At 44.4% G+C, this 7,134-nt stretch overlaps 1 long non-coding RNA gene across 1 annotated transcript; it reads right to left on the minus strand.

The window, feature by feature from the left end:
• Positions 1 to 422: 422 nt before the first annotated feature.
• Positions 423 to 2,038, minus strand: LOC112572257. Its single transcript, XR_003100961.1, has 2 exons — positions 1,971 to 2,038; positions 423 to 1,669 (listed from the first exon to the last, which is right to left on the minus strand). It is a non-coding gene; the product is annotated as an uncharacterized LOC112572257 (long non-coding RNA).
• Between the last annotated feature and the right edge of the window lie 5,096 nt (positions 2,039 to 7,134).

Below are 7,134 nucleotides of genomic sequence, written 5' to 3' on the forward strand. Positions count from 1 at the left end.
GTGTTTGAGCTCATTAACAAATGACACTGGGTCATCACAACTTCTCTTTGTGTCTTGCGTTCTCTACCCATCATGGTGTTCTGGCCCTTCCAAGCATCTCTTGCGTTGCCCTCAATTAATTGCTTTTCTACCTTCTTTCTGTATTCCACTCTAGACGTTCTTGCCTTTGCCCTGAACTCCTTCTCCTTTTCTTTCACTTTCTGAATTTCACTTTCGTATTGTAGTGTTAAGGAAAAGTGCATTTTTTTTTATTGTTTTTGTCAATAGATACGCGTTTTCGTTTTAAATGGTTTTTCTTCCTCTACAACTCAGTCATGAGGAGACATTTTTATGTATACACGTGAGTGTTTCAATGAGAAGAAGCTTTGTTTTGCAAATGTATTTGTATATTTTTAATTATTGCATATTTTAATTACCTCGTATTTTTATCCTTATTTGTGCTGACATTTGAAGATAATGCATTTTCTACTTTAATAAACTTCAGTTGAGGGAAAAAATCACGTGTGTTTTATGTAACATTTGGCACTTTGTTTTGATGTATCCTGATTTACATTGTTTTAAATCACGATATACTGTTTATTTTAGTGTCCTGACTGACGACGAACAGAATACACACTCCGAGACAAGCTGTTATGTTTTTATTAGATAACTGAGACACACACAAGAGAGTGGAAAACAAGGGACATAACTAAGATATTGTAACATCCTCGCCCGTTTAAAAGGTTCAATAAACAAATCAACACAAACAAATAAGAAAATTAAAACAATCACCGACTCGAGCTAAGTCGAGGATTAGTCACGGTTTCGAACGTTTTCCGTCGTTGTTGTGACACAGATTCATGCATAAGGTCGTACAGTCCATACACAAAGTCTTCCATTTTGAATATTTTATAACCTCACGACCGAAACGAGTTCGAGTAGTTAGTGCTGCAGACCGCACTGGAGTTGTGGAGCCATGAAAAGGATTGGATCCTGCCGGACTATCAGACTCCATTGTGGTGTGAAAAGTTGTCGCCTGCAGGACGTCGTGGGCTCTGGAGGTCAGTTGTGGGGAGAGGCGCAGCGGAATTTTAGCATCAGTTCAAGAAAAACACAGATGAAAGTTACTTATGGCAAAGTTACTTCAGCAGCATCTCAATCTATACCAGAGTCCACATAATAATATCTGTTACTTCACATTGGTCACACGGATTATGAAGAAGTGGTACTTGATTGATGGACACGAAGGCTGAAAAGCCAACTGGAGATGGAGCAGTCAATATTAGCATTTTGAAGTTGTGGAAGATCACTAAATCTGGCTGCAAGTCCTCAGTCCTTTCTCTACTTGTAATTTACTCAGACCTAACATGCTTCATGCCATGGTCATGTCTGGCAGCTGGTTTGGCAGATGATTGCAGGCATACAGACGTGTTGAGCTCCAGCAGGCGTCTGACGCGGGCTGACGACCTCGAGGATGCCTTCTTCTTCATTCACTTGAAAGCATTCCACCGCCGTCCGCTGTCCTCACTGGCTCCTTGTTGTGTGAAGGGATTCACAACTGGGCCTGGGTCTCAAAGCTGGCCCATAGAAACGATGGTGCCTTGATCTTTCAGCAAATTAGCAGCAGCCTGAGGTTGAGTGATGATTGCCTTTAGTTTCTTTGAGAGATGTTACGCAGTTTTCTGGCCATCTGTACAACAAAATGATAATGGATGCATTTATTCAGCAGCAATTCTTTGCCTGAACAGAAAAATGAACTAGACCATTAACACTCTTGAAATAGGTACTATACTATCATTAAGACATTTATTCGTTGTGTTCAGTAAATTTCATGACTGTCTTCAAACTGTAACTCACCATGAATAGCATTTGTAATGAATAATGAATAAAATACCATATAGGCAGATAGGAAGAAAGATCTTGACACGAAAATTATTGCACACGGTCCTATAGTGTTTTGTGGGGTTGCAGAAATGTATTATTCTACTTACACTTGCTTTCATGCTCTGATGGCATTCTTGGTTTTTGCCTGCCTTTCCCTTGCCTTCTCAAGTCTCAAAATACAGATTTCAGCTGCAGAAATACAATCAGAAGGCACCACTGAAGGTGATTTGGGCAATGCATTTATAATTTTTTTTAAATCATAAACAATCTAGGTATATGCACTACATTAACCCAGAAATGGCAGTAACTGCTACTCATTTCGGTTTCATCATTCTTTAAAGCAATCAGCACGTGTACTAGTCTTTATTACTATCGTTGTATCTCTTACTCAAAGACATTTATTTCTGATGTATTAAGCTGCACATGAAGTGCATACTCAATAGCACATATATACACACATGTGCCACACCACTAACAGTCTTTATCGTTAGAAATAACTGTTGGCACAAGGAGAGAGAGATACCATAATGATAATCTGCTTCTAGAATAAAACAATTTTTATACCAAAAAAAATCGGACTGGTAATGGTTTCTAAAAACAAAAACAAACAAAAAAAAACATCTCATAAAGATCGTCATCAGTGCACTTGACACGAGTAGCCACTCGTTACTAGACTGCAAATACTTATCGTTAAACTCTGACATAAAAGCTAGCATGAGACAAAGATGGCAAAGAGGGCAAAGGGCTTTCCATGATAAAAGTACAGTCATGTTCAGTACAGGTGTTGGCAACAAAGACGAGCAATCGTCTATTAACTGGACAGACAGACGGACGTTGCATAGGTGTCGTGGTCAGGGGCCACGTGACCCACTGCTAGAACTTTTTCGTTCCGCTGGTTAGCGTGCTCTCCCTGATAGACGACATCCCCAACATTTCATTTTGAATTGGTCAGTTCCTACTAGCATGGCGAAGTGTAGCATCGTATTCATTCTAATTAGTACAACTTTCCATCAAAGGTTTCTGAATTCTTTTGCAACCACATGTTTAGAACTCTTTGTGTTTAGTTTCAGATGCAGTTGGCAGCTGCTTCTGCCATTGTGAGTTGAGTCAAAGCATGGCCACTGGAGGCGTCGTGTTTCATTCACATTTTATCCATCTGTGTTTATTTTACAGATTTAATGGTTTTGTTATCAACACCAAAAGGGAGGATTTTGTATCCCTTTCTCTTTGCATTTTCGCTTCTAATTCAAATATTTGTTACGCCTTATGTTGTTGACTCTTTATTGGTTAGTTGCAGTGCACAGAGTTCTCATGGCGTAACCCTTGACGACCATAACAAACATGGCGAACCTGTGGGCGGAGCTAGCCACTCAAACGGTGACGTCACCCGCCACTCCACACTTGACACTAATATCAACAGACGCAAAAACAACAATACAAGCCCAAAACAACCACAGAAAACCCACCAAAATCAAAGCAAACAACAAACTATAATATCGCTTTAACGCACACAGCCTCACACCACATCTGTTGTCACAACAAGAAAGTGATGCCAGTGTCAGATACCAGTCGGCTGCCACTTCCCACACCAAGCAATACAAAATGGCGCCTATTGCACTGCATGATGGGGGAAGCAGTCGACACAGACTTAGCATGACAAGGTAGGCATCGTATTCATTCCTATTTTATAGATTTTTCCCTCACAGGTTTTTGTGATTTTTTGTTTGCAGCCACATATATGCATAAGTATTTTGTTTGCCCTTATGTTTATAACTTTATTGGATAGTTCCAGATGCACGTGGCTGCCGCTTCCGCCATTAGTGCAGGAAACGGTCAACACAGACCTACTAGCATGGCAAAGTGCAAGCCTCTTTTTCATTTTCGTTTTTTAGAGATCATTTTACTTTAAGTTTTGTTAAACCATCTTATATTAACCACATAAAGGACAAGCACTTTGTTGCCCTTAAAGCAATCAATGGTTAAACTCGTGAGATGCCAGTTGGCTTCGCTTTGTGCTGTCGACACAGACTGAATGGCGAAGTACAGGCATCTTCTCATTTCTATTTCATATAGTTCTGTTTGTCGTCAGAATTTAATGATTTTTCTTGACTACATACATTTCCAAGTTTGTGCAAGCGCTCCTATAGTTTTCAAGTTTTGTTGGTTGGTTGAGATATGATTTTTCTAACGACATAAAACGGACAAGCATTTTGTAAGGCAGTTTTTCACTTTTCACGGAGATGCCATGTGGCTGCCTCTCTCACCATTATTCAGACTTTTCCCTCAAAGGTTTTGTGAATTTCTTTGCAACCACATCTATGCATAAGCATTTTGTTGCCCCTTATATTTTATAACGTATTGGTTAGTTCCAGATTGCCATGTGGCTGATGTCTCCGCCATTGTACACCATGCACTTGGTGCGGAGAGCGGTGGACACAGACCTACTAGCGAGGCTACTGAAATAGTGGCATCGTGTTCACTCCTATTTTCGCTCAGATTTATGTTTATTTCAAAGGTTTTTCATGTATTTTTATCAACCACAAAACGGAAAGATTTTTGTAAGCCCCTTTACGTTTGCATTTTTGCATGTAATTCATTTCTGTTTCATAATTTTACACAAAAATTAAGTTTATATATCTAGCCTTCGACGTGTTTAACATGTTTAAAAGTATGGCTGCCGATTTAGCAAGGGATAGCAAGACTAGGAATAGAGGAATAGGAAAAGAATACATCCCTACGATAGCCGCCGCTGCTTTGTTTGGCGTAGTCGCTGTCCTTTCCTAGCGAGCTGTTGTCGAGGTCGATGGTGTGCTAGTCGTAGTCACGTGCAACAGTAGCTGGCAGCGTTGGTAGCCGCTTGCCCCAGCTGTAGAGCCCCCCACTCTTTTCTTGGCCAGTGCCCTTAGTCAAGCACGCTTCGGTCGGAGTGACCAACAGCAAACTGTAAAAAAGCAGAGTGTGTCAAACAATAAAAAGTCTCTTTCGTCCGAAATGACTGTTGTTAACAAAATTAATTGGATGCCATCACAATACTGTGTATGCCAAACATGTTTGACTGTATCGACAAACTGAAATGGGTTCTTCTATCGTGGCCATCTCAAAGTATCAAGGTGAGACAGATACAAGTTTGTTTGGAAAACTACGATTGGCAATGTACCTGTCAATACATCTGTTGGGTAGCCGCTGTTGCTTCTTCCAGCGTGGTCACCGAGCGCAGTGAATCGAGTCTATGTTGGTCGGTGTAGTCGTTGTCCTCGATGTTGAAGTCGATGGTGTGGTAGTCGTAGTCATGAGCTGATGACGGTGGTAGTTGCATCCTCCAGCAGTAGTGGCCAGGCCGTTTGTAAGCCAGTACCAGACGAGAATGGATTGGAGGTGTGTGTGGAGGGGAGAAATTGAAGGGGGTATGGAAGGGGTGGAAAAGTGAGGGTGAAAAGAGAAGAGATGACGAAGCTAGGAAAAAGAAGGCAAGGTTAGGTGAGACTGGAGCTAACGACAAGATAAAGCCAACAAAATGAGACTCGCACAGTTTTTGAACCAAACCTTCGACATTCCAACACAGAAAGGTTAGTGTTTTGTGTAGACCAGTGAGGGTGGGGCCAGGGCCTCATCCATAGCTACGGTCCGTTTCTTGTCTCTGTGTACCTCTCGTGTGTCCAGACCGAGTGGTGATCGGAGACCGCTGCAACATGTCTGTGAGTAGTGGCTGGGACCTGTTGCTAGAGTGGTCTGTCTCTTTGCTGTAGTAGTGCTACCTCTGCCTTGAGTAGAGTCTGAATCCCATGAGCCTCTCTCCATGCTTCGGTCTCTCGTTGCACGTGGTGCCAGGGGCGAAGGGGAGTGCAGAGGAGGAAAAGTGAGGGTGAAAAGAGAAGAGATGACGAAACTAGGAAAAAGAAGGCAAGGTTAGTTAAGAGTGCGGGAATGGGAGAAAGAGAAAAAAAAGGGGCTACAAGAATGAAAGTATGGGTAGGAGGTTAAGAATGTAGGTTAGGGCAAGACGATAGGAAGGAGAAGTGCCAAAGGATAGAAGAAGAGGGAGGAAGAAAAGACGTACAAGGACTGGGAGGGGAGGGGTGCAGAGAGGTGAGAAGGGGTGGAGTAGGGTGGGAGAAGTGTGATGGGAAGAGGGAAGAGGTGGGAAAAGTTGGAAAGAGAGGGTAGTAGGAGAAAAGGTTAGGAGAAGAGTGGTGATGGGACAGCGGTGGAGAAAGAGGGAGTGGAGGTCCTGTGGGGGGGTGAAAGAGGGGTGGTTGGAGGAAGGAAATGGGAGGAAAGGTGAAGTGACGGATAGGTGAGAGGGGGTAGGTGGGTGGGAGTGATTGGGGGTAAGATGAAGGAAGGGTGCAGAATGAGGAAGAGGCAGAGGTGGATTGGCGGGAGGGTAGACAGAGAGGTGGACAGGGGGCGAAGAAGGGGGAGGGGGAATGAGTGAAATAGGAGGTGGGGGAAGCAGGGGGGTTGAGGAGGGTGGAAGGGAAGAGGGGATGGATGGAACTGAGGAAGGTGGAAGGGGTGGGAAGTGAGGGAGGAGAGTGGCAGGTGTGAGGAGGAAGATGGAGGTGGGATTATGGGAAGGGAAGAGGGGGTTTGGAGGCGGTGAAAGGGTTGGAGGAGAACAGAAGGAGGAAAGGGAACAGGTGGCTGGGGTGGTGGGATGGATGGGAGGTCTGGGAAGGGTGAGACCGAGGGGAGGAGGGCGGGATGGAAGGGGTAGGAAGGAAGAGAGTGGATGTGGGGATGGGGGTAAGGATGAGACGGAAGGAGAGGGGGATGGGAGTGTCGTGTGGGAAAGAGGTAGGAAGGATGGGGAGAGGAGCGGAGAGGGTGGGAGGGGAATGAGTGGAGTTCGAGGGGTGGGATGAGCATGGGTGGGGAGGAGAGGGTTGGGAGGAGGAGGCTGGAGATGAGGATGAAGGTGGGAGCTGTGGAGAGTGGTGTGGCTTGGAGGAGAGGTGGTGAGATGGTGATGGTGGGAGGGTGCATAAGAGGAGGGGAGTTGGGTGGAGCTAGAGGGGTGGGGATGGAGAGATTGTGGAGAGGAGAGAGAAGGGTGTGAGGGGAAGGGGTTTGGTGGGGAGAGAGGAATGGGAGGAGAGAGAGAGTAGGAAAGAGAAGAAATGAAAGGAAAGAAGAAGGTGGAGAAGGGATGTGAGATGAGAAAGATGATGTGAAAAGGTTCGGTAAGGTGAGGAACCCTCCTTCCCTCCCGTCCCGTTCCTTCTCACACCATCTTTCCCATGACATCCCAACTCATCTCCCCCAAACCCT

Source organism: Pomacea canaliculata, linkage group LG9, assembly GCF_003073045.1.
Source record: "Pomacea canaliculata isolate SZHN2017 linkage group LG9, ASM307304v1, whole genome shotgun sequence".
NCBI classification, from domain to species: Eukaryota; Metazoa; Mollusca; class Gastropoda; order Architaenioglossa; family Ampullariidae; genus Pomacea; species Pomacea canaliculata.